This window comes from Pinus tabuliformis, chromosome Q (assembly GCF_031772625.1).
Source record: "Pinus tabuliformis cultivar Carrire ecotype Pingquan chromosome Q, CPIR1, whole genome shotgun sequence".
NCBI lineage: Eukaryota > Viridiplantae > Streptophyta > Pinopsida > Pinales > Pinaceae > Pinus > Pinus tabuliformis.
Genome location: NC_142296.1, coordinates 718,024,822 through 718,044,559, shown reverse-complemented (window position 1 = coordinate 718,044,559; position 19,738 = coordinate 718,024,822).

The following is a 19,738-nucleotide window of genomic DNA, read 5'->3' as shown; positions in this document are numbered from 1 at the left end:
ACAAAAACCTTTGTTATGGAATGTGATGCTTCAAGAAATGGAATTGGTGTTGTTTTAATGCAAAATGAAAGACCCATTGCTTTTGAAAGTCGTCCAATCAAGGGAAAGTATTTACACAAAGCTATTTATGAGAAGGCAATGTTGGCGATACTACATGCACTTAAGAAATGTCGACCCTAGCTAATGGGAAGACACTTCAAGGTAAAAACAGATCATGATAGTCTTAAATACTTTTTAGAAGAAATGTTATCCTCTGAAGAGCAACAAAAATGGGTCTCAAAGATGTTGTGTTATGATTTTGAAATCATCTCAAAGAAAGGGAAGCAAAATGTTGTGGCAGATGCACTCTCTAGAAAGGATGAGGACGTGGAAGCATTTTTGTGTGCCATTTCTATTATCCAACCATATTGGATAAATGAAGCAAGAGAGGAATGGAAGAATGACGAAGAAGTGTGGGCACTCATTCAAAAGTTACAACAAGATCCCAATACATCTAATACATTTAGTTGGAAAAATGATTCGTTATGGTAGAAATATCACTTATACCTACGTAAGAATTCCCAACTCAAATAAAAGATTCTTATGGAATTTCATGCTTCTACCTTAGGAGGGAACTCAGGTTTTTTAAAAACTTACCACAGGGTTAAGAAGATTTTTTTTTTGGATGGCCTTAAATTGGATATTCAAAAATTTTGTGGCTTAATGTTTGGTTTGCCAACAAAATAAAGTTGAAACAATTAATACCCCAGGTCTATTACAACCTTTATCCATTCCAAGCAAATGTTGGGAGGAGGTTTCAATGGATTTTATCATAGGCTTACCCAAGTTCGAAGGAAAGAGTATCATCATGGTGGTAGGTGATAGACTTACCAAGTATGCACACTTTTGTGCATTATCACATCCATTTGAAGCCTGTACAATTTCTACTACATTTATGGAAACAATTCAAAAGATACATGGAAACCCAAAAATTATTGTAAGAGAATGAGATCCTATTTTCACTAGAAACTTTTGGAGAGAACCATTTTCTTGTCTCGATATTCAGTTAGCTCATAGATCATCTTATCATCCTCTATCTGATGGGAAAACTGAGATAGTAAACAAATGTTTGGAAGGATATCTTCGTTGCTTTTTATTTGTTAAACATACACAATGGGTCAAATGGTTGCCTTTCGTTGAATGGTGGTATAACAGTTCCTTCCATAGTGTAGCAAAAATGACCCCATTTATGGCACTTTATGGATATCATCCACCATCCATTACATTGTATTTAATAGAAAATTCTAAGGTTCAAGTAGTGGAACATCACACCGAGAATCAATAAGTTCTCCAGCTCATAAAGGATAACCTCATGTTGGTAAGAGGACAAATGTATTTATTTTGTATCACACCAGTCCACAGGCTTCTCAACTTAAGTAGGAGACATCCCAATTTGACAGCTAGAGAATGTGTGAAGGTTGGAATAAATTTGAGACCCCATCCCGCACATTTTTTGGGCAATGCAATATGAATCCATCTCACCGAGATGAACGGATTCCCCTCCTTCTGCCCATTTCATAGAAATTTGCAGCAATTTTTTTTTATTCTCAAAAGAATACCTTAAGGAACCCATGCTAATGACATCCTGTAAACTGTAGTGGCTTCCAATATAGATTTAATACGCACCAACCTCCCTGCTCTAGAAAATAAATGATGATTCTAATTTAAAATACTTTTATCCACCTTAATCACCTGCCAGATCTAGACTATTATTTTGTACCCATGGGATTTAATGTGGAATCCTAGGTATTTAAGTCCATCTTCCAATTGGTGACTTTGGAAAGGAAAATTCAGATATGATTCGGGTTTCTTGTAGAGAGCATGCTGAGAAAGTAATGGTAGACTTTGGCTTGTTTATTTTCATCCCAGTGGCAGTAGTAAATAGTAACATGATATCACAGAAAGTAGTGAAGTCCTGGATACCACTGCTCAGGAAGATAAGCATATCATCTATAAATAGAAGATGAGATATTGTACACTGATCAATGGTCTTAAGTCCCTATAGACGTCTTCTCTTATTTTGTGTAAAATCAATCTGCTTAGGCCTTCCATAACAAGCAAAAGAATTAAAGGAGAGAGTGGCCATCTTTGTCTAAGTCCCCTCTCAGCATGGAGAAAAGTGGAGGCAAACCCATTGATAAGAACACGGAAAGAGACAGAGTAAATACATCACATGATCCATTGAATGAAGGTTATAGGGAAACCTAGATGAGTGAGAAGCATTCTTAGATAGAGCGATCTGACCCGGTCAAAGGCCTTGGAGAGGTCAATTTTGAGAATGGCTCCTTTTAGATCCTTCAATATTATGGATTTGATTCTTTCCTGAGCAGTACCAATGGCTTCATGAATTTGTTGGTTTTGTAGGAATGAAAATTGTTCAGATGAGATATTGGCAGAGAGAATAGGCTCGATAGGATTCACAATGATTTTGGCTATAATCTTATACAAAAAATTGCAGAGGGAGATGGGTTAGAAGTCATTGAAAGATTGAGGAGAATCAACCTTGGGTATAAGGGCAATGAAGGTGGATTTGATTGCCCGATACATGTGATTCGAAAGTGAGCATTCCTCCACAACCTTTAGAAGGTCAATACCTATAATCTCAAAATAGCCCAGATAGAATTCTACTGAGCATCCATCTGGTCCAAGACTTTTATCATTTTTGAACCATTTAAGAGTACTTTCCAATTCCCTGATAGATACTGGCTTAGTGATGTATTTTGATTCATCACGGTCGACAACCAAGGGAAGTGTCCAACACTGTAGATAATTTCTGCAAGTGCAATCCCAGGAGGTGCCTTGAAATCCTGTTGGAAGTGAGAGCTTCCCTTATGAACCAGTTGGTGGAAGGTATGTGAAAACTATCCATGTTCATTAGGCATATTCTAAATAGTATTACAAGCCCGTCCCCCGTTGGAAAAATTGTGGAAGAATTTAGTATTGTCATCCCTTTCCTTCAGCTAGATGACTTTGCTTCTAAGTCTCTAGGTCTCCTCTCGTTCCTGAAGTATTTTGGACCTTTAGGCCTCAAGATTAGTGAGTGTAGATTTAGCCTCTACTGAGATGAAACCCCAACCTTGCTCATCTAGAATATCAAAAAGTTGATTCTCAATAGAGGACAATGTCAAATCATCCCGAGCATGTTTGGTTTTTGCCCATTGTATGGAGAGGCTTTTAAGTTCAATTAGGTTTTGACAAAAACCATCTACCAAAGTCCGCCCATGGGAGGGAGGGTGAGCTCTCCAATAATGTATGACCAATTTATGATAATCAAGATCCATCATCTAGGGTGGGTTGAATTTGAATGGCGCTTTGGGTATGTTAGTGCCTAGATTTACCTCAAGCTGAAAAGGTAGGATCCAGGGCCAACATCAAACCACACTCAGCCTGGTAGCTTGCCTTAACAGGTCAGGAGAGGGCTCTCTCCGGGTCAATCTCAGCAAATTATGATCTATGGGGGCTTGAGATGACTGAAATATCTTCTGATTTTAGGCTAGGTATGAGTGCAAGAGAGTTTGATTGAATAAAAAGATGATTTTGTTGACTCATATGGAAAGATAGATTTTAGGTGTGGGGATTGAGGATCAATCCTGTAGAGATCTCAATGGGGCAAGGTAGGAAATTGTTTTGGCACTTAAATTTGAATGAGAAGGAAGGAATAGACAGGTGAGGTGTTGAATATGGCAAGAGCAGTCATGGATCCTCCCCAAATAGCTGAAACCATGAAATAACTAAAGCAAATTTCAAGTAGAGCACTGCACTTTCAATGGATTCTACTTACACTCTTGTTTGTTTAGTTCAGAAGAAACAAGAAAGAGAATGACATACATAACGTGTAAGCAAATTCACAATTACAAAGACAAACACTGTACCAAGACAAATTTCCACATGAATCCTAAAGAGTGCTGCAAATCGTAGTCTTAATTCCTTAGCCAAAATGAAATATGAGTGTACAATGAAGTTCTTTTCTTCCTCAAGAGTCCAACCATGCTAATGAATGAAAAAAAACATAATATAGATAAACATAGCTCATCCTTTCCTCTAGGGGTCAAGCTCATAAGTTTAGGAGCTGTTTCAACTAATTCTAAACTGAGAACTAGAAATCAGGTACAACAGAACAACATGCCTCTAGAAACAAGGGAACTGATTCATTCAGTTTCAAACAACCTTTAACTTGATGAATCTACCTCTACGAGTAAAAATTTAACATATTTACATCATGATCCATCAATGTTCATCAAATTACATCACAAATTTTCCATTAGGAAAGTAAAAAAGTCAAACTAGGCAAAGCTGGGCGAAAAACAGAGCAAAACTTGGTCAAACTGGCAATTTTTCCTCTATGCACCGCGCCTGATTCTCTATGCATCGCACCTGTTTGGAACCACTTTTGGAGGCCTTCCCAGTGTCCAATCAAAGATTGAGTGAGGGTATGGGATTCAAAAGGGCTGAACACAGGCATGACCTAGAAAATTGTCAAGTTGTAGCAAGAAACTAGGGTTTGTGCAAAAATGAGGAATTTAGGGGATCTCAGTGATGGAAAGTGTTTAATAAGGTACATTAAGGATAGGGGAAGGTGTATGAACATCTAGATACAAGTTTTGCTAATGATTTTATCATCTAAGAGAAATTACCTTCAAACCCCTAGGAGAGGGAAATGAACTTTACCTAGGCACAACTGAAGCATCAACAATGCTTAAAATGACCCATTGGAACCTAACATGATGATGAAAACCCTCTGAATGATGGTACAATCAGCTAAATAGTGAGATGGACTGACATTTGGACAACTTTGAAAGGAGTAAAAGCAAACCCTAGACCTAATACCTAGTAACCAAATTTTACTTGAAGACTTACTGAAATAACAAAATTTGACCTTAACATCTTAAAATCACTTTGTAAGAGCATGTTTGATCACTGGAGGAAGGCTGTAAAGACTGACACTAACATTGGCTCCAATGGGGATGGTAGCTACTTGGAGGTGCCAAGAACGATAGATCTTTGGAAAGCAGACAGTGCCTTCATCCATTGGGAAATGGAGTCAAAAACTCAAGCTGAAATGCATGACTGAAAACTAATGACTTGACGACACAAATTGACTCTCACTCAACTAAAAACTGAATTGATACTTAAACATAACCGATAAACTGGAAATGATGCTCCAAGTAGAGCTTATTCATCAAAACCTACTCTAACAGTTTCATTCATCACCTGATCAAGTGAAATGAAACAACCAATGCAGCCAAGTAAGTATTCCAGCTGCTGTTTGAATTCTTCGCAAGTGCTTTCTTATGAACAACAAGAGAGAACTACTGAAATGCAACTCCCATGACAACTTAGAAATAGATATGTTGAATAATATGGATTCTCTATCTGCCTCCAAAAACACTACATAAGGATCTTGAAGTTCATGCAGACTAGGACTTAGCTCATCTAATGGATTACTTCTCTTCTCTTCATACCATGAATGCAAACTTTGATCTAAACTTTGTGATGAGACTCTTGCTGAAAATAAAAAAGAAACTGGCTGTCGAATCAAGTTTGTATCAATACTCTTGTCAAGCTCACATGTAGTCAATGGAGAAGAACTTTGACTGTAGACATCATCCAACACATTAGCTATTGAATCGTGAAAAACTTGAAAAGACTGATGCAACCCATTTCTATTGGTTCCGATGAGATTCCATGATTTCCTATAGGCTACTCATTTGAAGATCTACTATGCAATTTATCCTTCAAAAACTGAAATGATTCAAAACAAAATGGTACGAAATCATCTTGTATCATTTGATTATATGTGCCAGCTTCGAAGTCTTCATCTGCAACTTGACAATCAATGGCATTCAGGGTTTGCAAATCTGGATATGAGAAGTCTTGAACAAGGTTTTCATTGCGCTCAAAATGTTTTAGATCAAGACTTATCGACGATTGATTTCTGATTGCATGAATGTTGTCTCTAATGAACTGAAACGAAGAAAAAAAGAGAGGAAAATATCCTTCACTTACTTCAAAATTTGCTGCAATTTCCTTGTCACTATCATAGCTGATATGCATCGGCTGATAAATATATTTGAGCCACTGAAAGTGAACTTCTTCCTCCCACAAACTAGCTGTTGATTCGTCTGTAAGATTAGCTTCTGTTTGGAGAACATAATCATCATCATACTAATCAAACTGAGGAAAATCGTCAGTATAAAACACATCATCAAGCATACATGTCATATCAACAAATCTCTCTTCTCCAAGATGATCTATAAAACAATCATTATCAGATCTATGACAACTAGGATAAGAAAGAAGATGTTTTGGATCAGCAACTTGTTCTTCTTCAATCAACGAGCCATGGGCTTGAACACTATACTCATTCTTTGTGGTGATCCTTTGCATCATCTCTTCCATTGCACTTGCCAAAATGTCAAGCTTTACCTCTAAAGATGTCGATTCCTCTAGATCTATGTTTTTCATCTCTTCTTCCTTCAACTTTGCCCTTCAGATCAACAAATGAGCCTCTACATCTACTGCACTGTTCTGCATCTCTTCAAGTGTTACAAGGTTCCTTTCTCTCAGCTGGAACTCCATTTCTGGAACAAAGGCACTCGGGTAGTGCAAGAGAGTGGATCTAGGAGGAGGTCTTATATTAATCGGCATCGAAAAGTAGACTTGATTAAATCTGGCAGAAAATTGTTGTACTGTCTCCCCTGACAATATTTTCAGCTGGTTATGCTCTTCTATAATCAAGAAATGGTTTTGTCTGACCACCCACCTATCATGGAAAACTTTGATGAACTGCTGGAAATCTGAGATGCTTACATCAGGTAGGGTTTTGAACCAACTCTTGACTTTGCCTTCCAAAGAAAGAGCAAAAAGCCTAATTCTGACATCCTCTTCATCAACTTCAAAAAGGTCAAGAAAAGACTCAAAATTCAGAACATGTCTCTCAGCAGTGATGTTTTTGCGTTCACCATCAAATATTGGTAGATATAGATAATGATTTTTAGGGAAAGCATGGGATATAGGAGGTAAAATCAGAGGTTTATATCGATCTAGAATTTTACAAGGTATAGGGGTATGTACAGAGGGTATAGAATTAGTCTTGGTCTCTTGAGGTTCATCAATTTGAAGATGGTCATCATAAGCTTTAGAAAAAGGGTCTTGATCAAGATCAAATGCATGAAAATATTTGGTATTTACAATCTTCAAAGGGAAGGAATCAAATGTAGGCCAAGGATCTCTTTTCAAATACAATATACTTTGCAAAGCATTCTTGACATTCTCAGGAAAAGAGTAGAAATAATTTATGACAAAGAAAAAAATGTCTTGGATGAAATTCCAAATTGAATACCTGGTCTGTCCATATTGTCCTTTCATGTTTCTACTGGTCAGGATCATCCTCCAGTGGAGTACTTGGATCTGATCTCAAAACTAATTTGGAATCGCCAAGTAAATGGTTTCAGCCTTGCTGTGTCTGATCATTGTTCACCATCAACAATCAGATCTGAACTTGATACATGTACTGGGGCAATTTGCAAGTCATATGTTCATCTTATAAGACTAGATCGAAGATTGACTGAAGTAGCTTTTATCTACTTTCGCTAATGCAAAGAAAAAGCGTTTCAAAGGCTACCTGGCTAATCTTCAGACTCCGTCTGTAGTTTATGAAGCAAGAACACTAACAAACAAGTAAGCTTCTCTTCCCCAATATGGTTTCCACTATGTTAGTGGCTAGATTAACCTTAGGCTGAAAAGGTAGGATCCAAGGCCAACATCAAACCACACTCAGCCTGGTAGCTAGCCCTACTAAGTAAGGAGAGGGCTCTCTCCAGGTCAATTTATACAAATTATGATCTATGGGGGCTTGAGATGACTGAAATATCTTGTAATTTTAGGCTAGGTATGAGTGCAAGAGAGTTTGATTGAATAAAAGGATGGTTTTGTTGACTCAGATGGAAAGATAGATTTTGGGTGCGGGGATTAAGGATCAGTCCTGCAGAGATCTCAATGGGGCAAGGTAGGCAATCATTTTGGCACTTAAATTTGAATGAGATGGAAGGAATAGATAGGTGAGGTGTTTAAGAGGCCAAGAGTAGTCATGGATCCTTCCCAAATAGTCGAAAACATCAAATAACTAAAGCAAACTTCAAGTAGAGCACTGCACTTTCAATGGATTCTACTTACACTCTTGTTTGTTTAGTTCAGAAGAAACAAGAAAGAGAATGACATACATAACATGTAAGCAGATTCAAAATTACAAAGAGAAAAACTGTACCAAGACAAGTTGCGACATGAATCCCAAAGTGTGCTGCAAATCCTAGTCTCAATTCCTTAGGCAAAATGAAATATGAGTGTACAATGAAGTTCTTCTCTTCCTCAAGAGTCCAACGATGATAATGACTAAAAAACAACATAATATAGATAAAAATAGCTCATCCTTGCCTCTATGGGTCGAGTTCATAAGTTTAGGAGCTGTTTCAACTAATTCTAAACTGAGAACTAGAAATCAGGCAACAGAACATCATGCCTCTAGAAACAAGGGAACTGATTCATTCAGTTTCAAACAACCTTTAAACTGATGAATATACCTCTACAAGTGAAAATTTAACATATTTACATCATGATCCATCAATTTTCATCAAATTACATCACAAATTTGCCATTAGGAAAGTTAAAAAGTCAAACTAGGAAAAGTTGGGCGAAAAACAGAGCAAAACTTGGTCAAACTGGAAAATTTTCCTTTATCCGTTGCCCTTGATTCTCTATACATCGCACCTGTTTGGACCCACTTTTGGAGGTCTTCCTGGTGTCCAATCAAAGATTGTGTGAGGGTAAGGGATAAAAAAGGGCTGAACACAGGCCCAACCTAGAAAATTGTCAAGTTGTAGCAAGAAACTAGGGTTTGTGCAAAAATGAGGAATTCGGGGGATCTCAGTGACAGGAAGTGTTTAATAAGGTACATTAAGGTTAGGGGAAGGTGTATGAACATCTGAATACAAGTTTTTCTAATTATTTGATCATCCAAGAGAAATTACCTTCAAAACCCTACGAGAGGGAAATTAACTTCACCTAGGCACAACTGAAGCATGAACAAGGTGTAAAATGACCCATTGGAACCTAACATGATGATGAAAACCCTCTGAATGATGGTACACTCAGCTAAATAGTGACGTGGACCGACATTTGGACAACTTTGAAAGGAGTAAAAGCAAACCCTAGACCTAATACCTAGTGACCAAATTTTACTTGAAGACTTACTGAAATGACAAAATTTGACCTTGACACCTTAAAATCACGATCATGTTTGATCACTGGAGGAAGGTTGCAAAGACTAAAACTAACAGGGTTTATGAAAGTGGCTTGCTAATTCCAGATAGATGGGAGAATGGTCACAGATAACCCCGGATCTAACCCATTGACGCTAATTTTTCAGGGTGCCAAGAATGTACTCCTTGATGAGAAAACGGTCCATTCTCTGATGCAGTGCAACATCGCCAATCATTCTATTATCCCATGTTAGTTATTTTTGGTTCATGGGAACATAAATCATATGATGTAGCTCCAGAAGATCTTCCATATAGTAAGATAGGGGATCCAGCTCAGAATTATGGCCCCAGGATTCCGCATGACCAATCATGAAGTTGAGATATCATCCCAAGATAATATTATTGGAATTAGTTAGGGAAAGATGCATTAAACGGTTCCAAAAATCGACCTTGTTAAGATAGGATGCATAGACATTAATGATTCGGAAGTTCCTTCCCATCTCCAAAGAGTATATATACATGCCAATGAATCCATCAACCCCCCAAGGCTGTGATGAGATTGATAGAGTGAGTATTTATATCAAATTCTATAACCCTAGATCGACCATTGACATTAAGGGCATGAAAACCCCATCGAGGCTTCATTGAATGTAGAATCTCAATGACGTGCTCCACCTTCCCTAGGGTTTATTTTAAAAAGATGATGTCAATGAACTCTGAATCCAAAAGTCTCTTTAGGGCTAGTTTTTTAGCAGGGCTAGCCAACCCTCTATAGTTGAAGGACAACCTCTTCATGGATGAAATCAGTGAATGGTGTTATTTTCTCTAAGAACCCTCATAATGGTATATTGTCTGTCGAGGGCCACATCTACCCCAACAAGGAGAATAACTCTCGAAATAATGGATGGATGTCCCCGAGGGGTCTTGGTCACTTTAGGAGGGGGAATGAGGCCAATTTCATAAGGTTCAGGTGGAAGATTTAAATAGGAATGAACATTTTATGGATGTAAAAGACGAGATGAAGTGGAGGGCTATGGGGATGAGATGGTGGCTAGACCAATAACCAAGGTAGGGTTAGAGGAGAAAATAGAGTACAATAGGATAGGTGGGCAAGTGAGCGGGGTAGAAGACATGCAAGAAATGGATTAAAATGCAACATGTAATTTTTGTGCAGTGCATGATAAGGTAACAAAGGAGCAGAGGGGAGAAAGAGTACCCGAGGAGAAAGCAGCTACTATAGTAGTCCACGATCTCGTCATTGTCAGATATGCAGGCTGCAGAGAGACAAAAGTGGTCGGTTGTGTAGTATCCCCATCAATATCCATCAGACTAGTAGTGTGAGGAGTCTCTTCACCCACTAGAGATGCCTTAGGATGTGGAGGCTCTGTGCCTTTAAGAGTAGATGATGTTGCCGAAGGTACTAAGGGGGAAGTCTTTATAAACATGATCAATGTTATGAAACCTTCTGCATCTAAAGGGAACCACTTCGTAATACAATATTTGTATACCGGTGAATAGATATTCTCTTCCAATCCCTCTCTGGTATCAAGGTGAACCAGGATGCGAGCCAATGATTTATTTCCTGATGAGGAATAGAACTTATCATGATCCAAATAGGTTCCCAGGGCATTTCTAATGTGAGTAAATATATCCTCTGACAAAAAATGCAGCAGAAGCCGAGGTAGGTGGACCCAAATTAGTCTAGCACCCAATTTCTCTTATTCTGGGTCAAAGCAAGGGATTCATATCTTAAGTAACATAGTGGCCATTTCAATATGCTAAAAGAGGGAAAGTATCCATTGAGTGTATTCTTCCTTGTGGAAGCTAAAGGAAATCCAACCTCAAGCTAATGTAGTGATAGTTGGAAGTTTCTTAAGTAGATTTCCGCATAACTTCAAAGCCTAGAGGTGAAGAAACTCTGCAGAATACGTTATGCCCCTAACAGGACCCACAAGTATCCTGCTCGATGTGTCCACTGCTTCACCTATAGTGACTCCTTCCCCAAAATGAAGAGAGAGGTCCTTACGGGATGCCTTAACACACTTGTTCCTTTTTGCCTTGCCTTATCGGGGTGTCATCAGATGGTCTCAGAAGGGATCCCAAATACCTTATGAATTTTCCTGTGGTGAGAGAGAGTCGTTCCGAGGGTTGATGACCATAATATTAAAATTTCCTGAGTGGATAATAGTCTTCCCTGCAACAGAAGTAGGGTTAGAGATGATGTCCACATTAGGAGGTTGAATGGGAAAGCTTCCAACTTGTGTAAACCCTAATGAAGAGGGATGGGTAGAGAGGAGGGTTGCAGTGTTGCATCAGGTGATAGGAGATCGAAGGATGGGGACGGTGCTATGCAGGAAACCAAAATATTGAGGGTGGCAGGTGAGAGTGGAGGGTAATTGAGCTCTGGAGAGGTAGCAGAGAGAGTTGAAAGTGTTTCATAGGGAACGGATGGTTCGAGAACCTCACCGACAGATGGCAATCCTATCCATGGTGGAGAAGGCATGCATGGTGGTCCAGAGCCCAACACTTCCAGCGCTGCATGAGGGAGTGACCAAATAGGGTTGTAGTGATTCCAGTAAACGGACTAATCGACAACATCAATCTCCATTCTGAAAAGCTGTGGAAAGAATCGGGGACGACAATAACAACCAATGATGAGGTCGAGCAGCATACTGCAAGATGTCATGGTGATAGCTCCAGATCGCAAGTTGATGATGAGTGCAGTGGCAATGAAAAAAAATCGATGAAGAAAACCCTAACCTAAACCCTGAGGTGCTTCAGAGTGGAGCGTCATCAACCATCCTGTGCCCCTCATTGCCTCCTTCTCATCTAGTGTTGATCAAATGTGTTCTCATGTTCGATAACTATCATAACCAAATTAGATCCATTTTAACTTTGTTGATACCGATCCCTGAGAAGGATTCACTACAAAGAGACTCGATCCTTCTCTATTCTTAGTAGATTATTAGTTAAGATATGTTATAATATAATTTATATTATTACTATAAATGGAAATTGTTTGGTCAATTTAGTGTGATCTAAATTGCTATTTATAATGTCAATCCGGGGTTCGTAAACTGACGAAGCGAAGTGTACTATATGTACTAGATAACCATTTCCTTAATCTTTTGTCGTTTTTGAGTTTTTAGTTTATTTTTGGATTTATCTTTCCCTAATGTGTGATGGTGAGAGTGAAAGTGAAGTATGAAGTATGGATGGTGATGGTGGTTTCTACGGTGATTTTCTCAAACTTGAAAGTGCTCAAGAAGAAAGCTTTAAAACAACTAAACTGAAATAAATTCTTAAGAGAAAGTAAATGCATCAAAAAGTGAACTAATGACAATGGCCCAGTATCCTTGCTGCTGAATGAAAAGAAAGTAAAAACTAAACTTAAAGCAACTCAAACCAAAAGCAAAGCAACTAATTCACACTACTTAAACTCTTCAGATCCTTTACCCTTCAACTCAATCTACCTTGTGGGAAGTAATCATGAATAAGTCAAGCAATATGCTATCTAAATGACAAGAAGTTAAATTGCATAAAAAAAACTAGTCACACTACTTTAACTCTTCTGGTCCTTTACCCTTCAGCTCAATCTACCTTGTGGGAAGCAACCATGAATAAGTTTAAGCAATATGATAACTAAGTTGCAAGAAATTAAATTGCAGAAAGGAAACTAATCACACTACTTCAACTCTTCTGATCCTTTACCCTTCAGCTCAATCTACCTTGTGGGAAGCAATCATGAATAAGTTTAAGCAATATGATAACTAAATTGCAAGAAATTAAATTGCAGAAATGAAACTAATCACACTACTTCAACTCTTCTGATCCTTTACCCTTCAGCTCAATCTACCTTGTGGGAAGCAATCATGAATAATTTTAAGAAATATGATAACTAAATCACACTAGAGTTAGTGATATTCTGATTTCTTGCTAATAGAGTCACTTCACTATAGAAAGAAACCATAAATTGATGAGCAGTATGATATCCAAATAACAAAAAAAAAATAAGTTAGCAAATCACAACTTGGAAAAGGCAGTGCTGAAATTAAACTTCAGAAAATGAAAGTTAGCAGGAAGGAAAAGATGATCTCATATGCCAATAGTTACCAAAAAGATGAAAATTTGCCCGGGCTGCCTAAGAAAACCTGCTGAAAAGCACTGATCAGTTGACAGTTATAAGAAAACAAAGGTGAAAATCTAAACAACAGTAAGTTAAGAAACCTCAAACAGTGTGTTATGTACAAGCTAATGATACAAGAACATAATAAAACCAAATGAAAACTTTACAGGGCTTCAGCGCGCAGGGGCCCTCTGCCACTTCAGCCGGTCAACAAGTAGTCACACGAATAAGCTCAGAAAAGTCTTCTCATATATTAAAACAGCAACATGTATAAACAGTGGGATGACAATACAACAGTTCAGAATTTACATAAGGGAAAAACTTCTTTACAACGTTCATCTACGCGTTATTTATAATGACAAAATGCTGAAACTATCTAACTAACTCCTACGCTATTGACTGTATTGCCATGGACATGTAGATCCCTTCAGCCGAAATCTAGCGTAACTGTCATCATGTTTATTAAATCTCTGGAGTGGTTGCTGTTAGATTCCGGTTACAGAAGTGATCTCCAGGTGTGCTGGTGTCTTCGTGAGTTGAGGACTGTGCCACGTAACGTTCACGTGCTCAAAACAGAGACGTGCCACCGCTGAACTCTTTGGTTGGCTCTACCTTTGACCTTCGTTGACCGTGACCTTCCATGGATGATTTGGCTGCTTCGAAGGGACACGTTCCATGTATCCGTCACTTGGAGCTTGCCCATGTGGCTCGTTTCTTCATAGGACACCTGTAGCACAACTTTTAACAAAATAGCTGCGGAATCTTGTGCTGGCTGCAGAAACCTGTGCTGGCTGCGGAAATTGACAAGTTTCCGTAGCTGTATGAACAAAAAAACTAAACCAAACAACAGTCATAAGTATAGTCAGAAAACCATGTAAAGAGCTCTTTTTAAACTACAATGCAATGATTTAACAGCTGGGTGGATGCAATAAGTGGAAAAGGAAGGCTGAGAGGATGTATAGGAAGGTGCAGGTTTGAGGCTCAACATACCCCCAGTGTGAAGGTGTTGCATGTCCTCATGCAACCAAAATTGAGTTATTTCCCTCTAATCCATGTGTTCTGATGCTTCTGCAAGGACATCTAGCCCTCTTTTCTTCTTCCTTGATGCTAATATCATCCTTGGCTTCCTAACTAGGCATTTGAACTTGAGGTTAATCAATGCTCTGCTTAACTTTTTTCACTTCTTCTTCAGTTTTCTGTTTTTCTTTTGCCACAGTCCTAAATGGAGCATAGTATTATCATGGACAATCTTGTCTACTTTACTCTGCTCTTTGAGTGCTTCATTTTCTTGTATGATGTGCCTATTTAGGACTTCTAACTCAAATATTTCCTGTTTCAAAGACTGAACTTGTGCATCAGGTGGCAGAGAGGTACTTGGTCCTGTAGCTGATTGTTCTAAGGTTTCCAGGTAATTGTATGCCTCTTGCTGATTAGAATCTACCTCAGGTGTCTTTCTTGGCCTAAACTCAAATTCTGGTGAAGGAGGACTGCTCTCTCTTTCCGACCGAAAAGGGCTTTCCTCACGTGGAGGACTTAACTCAATGCTTGGCTGAGTTGGAGATTTCTCAAGTGTCTCTTTATCTAAATCAATAAAGTGAGACTGTTTTTCTTTGGTTTTATTCCCCTTCCCTTTTAACCTAGTGCTCCTTCTTAAATATGAACTAGTACTTTTCTCTTGTGCACTCTGTTTTCCTTTTTGCTTTTTCTTGGCTATGGCAGCAGCTTGAAGATCTATTAATCTTTCTGACAGAGGTTGATAATCCTCTTCTATGGATTTCTCAGGGGATGGATAGACTTCTTGGATAGTCCTTTTGCCTTTTTCCTTTTTCTGTTCCTTACTTTTGGCTCTATCTTCTTTTCCTTTTTGGACTGTTTCTTGAATTTCTATTGTAGGGGAGTCTTGGATTGTAATGCTTTTTTCTTTCCTCCTACTTTTCCTTGGAATTTTTGGTGTACTGCTTCCAGAGGCTTCAGACGACTCTTGGAAGTAGTTTCTTGTTAAGAATTGCTCCCATGTATCCTTAGTTTTCTTCAACTGATCCTCAATAATAATTTTGATGAGCCCATGGTGGTAAAGATGAGGTTCAATATTGCCTACTTGTTTTTGAACTGTAAAACTCATCTTTTTCAAACTTGATAGCAGAAAATGAGGTAAATTAAGAGTGTGACCATCTATGAAATTCATCATTAGTCTGACATGATACATATACATAGAGCCAAAACGACCTTCACATGTGATAAATTTCTGAATGACTAACAATAGATTAGACCATTCCTCTTTTAATAGATTAACAGGGATGCCTCTTGTGAATACGGTGGTATCCATACCTTGGTTTTGTAGCATGGTTCTCCATATTTGATCTTCCACACTTCTATTTTTAAACCACCTTTCACCCTCTTGAGGTAGGCCTGTGGCATCTGCTACTGTGGCCTCGGTCACTGTGAATTTTAAATCTCCAACCTCTACTGTTTGCCCATTAAACGACCGTGCAAAAGCTTTGGTCACCTCCTTGTTATAGCCTTTAAACTTCTGGATAAATCGTAGCCATCTGACTTTCTTCAGCAATTCCTTGACTTGAGGATAACCCTCCAAGTATTTCGGTCCTTCCGGCTCAGCTCTCAGTAATTTTCCCATCTTCTGTTTTCAATTCCACTGAGAGTTCTTCTGCGTGTGAGGGTTAAGGAAAAAAATAGCTCTGTTCAGGGTTTTGGATAGATTGTAATGACGGTAGTCAGGGTTTAGAGCAAACTGTAGTGATGGTAGTTGGAAATAGAGAACAGTGAGTGGAAATACCTGAATTACGGGAGGAACAGTGAGTGAGCAGCGATAAACGAGTTCATAAAATGAAATGTGGACGCATGCAAGGAGTATGATATAAGTGGAGTATGAGTGGAGTGATAAGCGGTGGAGTAACGGCAGGATTCTTTCGAGTTGGATGATTGCGTATGAGATCTTACACGTCTCAAAAGACGGCTGCGGAAATTACAGCTGGGAAGAGCCATAGCATAATAGGTCACGTCTCAAGAGTACGGGTAATAACTAGAAGTGCAGTCACATTTGAGTTCAAACTCGGAGTAATCATGAGACCGTTAGGGAGATAAATGCGAGGTGTGTGGAGTGACATCGCGAAATAAGAGTGATAGTGGGCTAATATATCAAATCATTGCACATAGGAGAGCCTGTTATGGTTTAATAACTATACGTAATTATGACTTGAATTGTCATTTGATAAAGATTTTTGATCATACGTTTGGAAACTTTGTCAATTCTTGCTCAAGGCTTCTAACCAGTTGCTCTTCTTTGATATCTTGGAGATGCCCCATGTCTTTAGCTCAATTACACCTGTATTTCATGATTATGGCACTAACAGTTGATTGTATTTTTGAAAATAGAGTGATGTTGGCTGCGGAAATCGTTTCTGGCTGCGGAAACTGCTTCTGGCTGCGGAAACGGTTCCCAGCTGCGGAAACTGAGACAACACCCCTTTAACTGCACAAAGATAGTTAGAGAAGAACTAACTGAATGAAAATAGTCATGAAAGGGGTTTTTATTAATGAAATGAGATGGAATGAATGGAATGAAGTGAAAATGAAGTGGAATGAGGTGAAATGGAGAGTAAAATGAGATGGAGGTGAAGTGAAATGACAAGTGAGATGAAGTGAAGATGGAAAGAGAAGGAGAGGAGATTTTTTTTGGAAAATATAGAGTGTCAGGTGTCCCTGATTTTCACTCTATATTTTCTGCATAAGACCGCCAATCTGGGATTGGTTTTCAGGCTTATACACATTTTTTTCTCTCTTTTTTTTTTTCTTTTTTTTTTCAAAAACTGAAAGAAACAAGATTAGGCTGGTGGGAGAGAAGGATTCTTCTCCACCAGCCTTATTGCAGAATTCTCTTGGAACATTTTGACAAACTCCTCTTTTGAAAGTGGCTTATGATAAATTTTCAATCGGTCGCCATTCACAATAAGAGGAGTCTGAAATTCATCAATGGTCTTGATTCTTACTGCTACATTGTTAAAGACTTTATCAATCTCATATGGCCCAAGCCAATGAGCCTGAAACTTCCCTTTGAAGTCTTTGAACTTGGAATCAAACAGTAAAGCCCAATCTCCCTCTTGAAACTTTCTCTCTTTAATATATTTGTCATGCCACTTAGCTCTTTGATGTTGAACTAGATCAGTCCTTAAAATTTCATCTTGTCTGATCTCATCTAGCTTATTCAGCTGCTCCATTCCGTGCTTTTGGGCTTCTGATAGATTCATCCCCAACTGAACTGCCATCTTGAAAGTCTTGACTTGAAACTCAATGGGGAGCAGGACTTCTTTCCCATAAACAAGTTCATAGGGAGAATGTCCTGTTGTGTTCCTCCATGTAGTTCTGTAGGCCCATAAGGCTTCAGGGAGATGAACAGTTTTGGTGATGATGCTCTCAAGAACTTTGTTTGTAGATTCCACTTGACCATTTGCTTGAGGATGGTAAGGAGTAGATTTTTTATGCTTGATTTTGTATTCTTCCATCAGCTTCTCCATCAAGTTAGATGTGAATTGACTTCCCTGATCTGTCACAATTTCTCTTGGGACACCAAAACGAGTAAAAATATCCTCAAAAAGAAATTGAACAACTGAATTTTCAGTGGCAGAAGGCAATGCCTTGGCTTCTACCCATTTAGTGACATAATCAGTGCAAACCAATATATATTTCTTTTGTCTAGATGGTGGATTAATGGGTCCAATGAAATCTAAAGCCCATTTTTCAAAGGGTTCGATGAGTACCTGTGGCTGTAATGGCATTTCATTTGAAAGAGTCGGTCTCCCAACTCTCTGGCAACTGTCACACCTTCTGACATATTGTTTTGCATCTTTGAAGAGAGAAGGCCATTAATATCCTAAAGAAAGGATTTTATAGGTCATCCTCTTGTCAGCAAAGTTTCCACCACATGGCTCATCATGACATGCCTTGAGGATGTCAGGTATTTCATCTTCCCGAACACATCTTCTGATCACACAATCTAGCACTGTCTTAAACAATTCATTAGAAATCCATGAATAATTTGAACTCTCCTGAATAATTTTCCTTTTCTCATTAGGAAATAAGTGTGGAGGTAGCTTCCTTGTAACCAAATAGTTAGCAATATCTGCATACCAAGGAGTCTTAGTAGTTACTGCAAACAAATATTCATCTGGAAACTTATCCTCTACAGGAGAATCTTCGTTAGTATTTTGGATTCTAGACAAGAAATCAGCTACTGTATTTTGTTTCCCTGGTCTATCTAACACAGTAATATTGAATTCTTGTAAAAGTAAAAGCCATCTTGTAACTCTTCCATTAGTAACATGTTTGTTCATGAGATATCTAATTGCAGAATGATCAGTATGGACAAAAGTTTCATAGCCTGTTATATAATGTCTAAACTTGTTGATTGCATGAACAACAGCTAAGAACTCTTTCTCAGTCACAGTATAATTTAACTCAGTGGGAGTCAAATTTTTACTGGTGTAGTAAATAGCATAAGGAACTAAATCCTTTTGACCCAACACAGCTCCTAGAGCTGTATCTGAGGCATCTGTAGAAATATGGAAAGGAAGTTTCCAATTTGGCCCTCTCAAAATGGGTGCTTCAGATATTCTTGTTTTTAAAGTTTCAAATGCAGATTGACAATCAAGATCCCATTTGAATTCACAGTCTTTTGTAAGTAATTTGAAGAGTGGAGATGCTATTTTGGTGAAGTTTTCAATAAATCTTCTATAATATCCAGTAAATCCAAGAAAACTTCTAACATCTTTTTGACAATTTGGAATAGGCAACTTGGAGATGACTTCAACTTTTGATCTATCAACTTTAATCCCATCTCCTGAAATATGATGTCCTAAAACAATCCCTTCAGTAAACATCATAAAGCATTTCTCATGACTTAATGAAAGGTTTGTTTCTTTACATCTTATAAGGACTTTTTCCAAATTCTCTAATGCCTCTTCAAATGAATTACCATAAACTGTGAAATCATCCATATAAACCTCTACACAATCATGAATTAGATCAGAAAATATTCCTAGTACTGCCCTTTGAAATGTTGCGGGTGCATTACATAATCCAAAAGGAAGTACTGGGTAAGCAAAAGTTCCCCATGGACAAGTAAATGTGGTCTTGTCCTGATCTTCAGGTGCTACCTGAATCTGATTCTAACCACTAAAACCATCCAAAAATGAGAAATACTTTTTGCCTGCTAAAGTATCTAATACCTGATCAATAAAGGGTAAAGGAAAGTGATCCTTCAAAGTTGCTTTGTTCAATTCTCTGTAATCAATGCAAACCC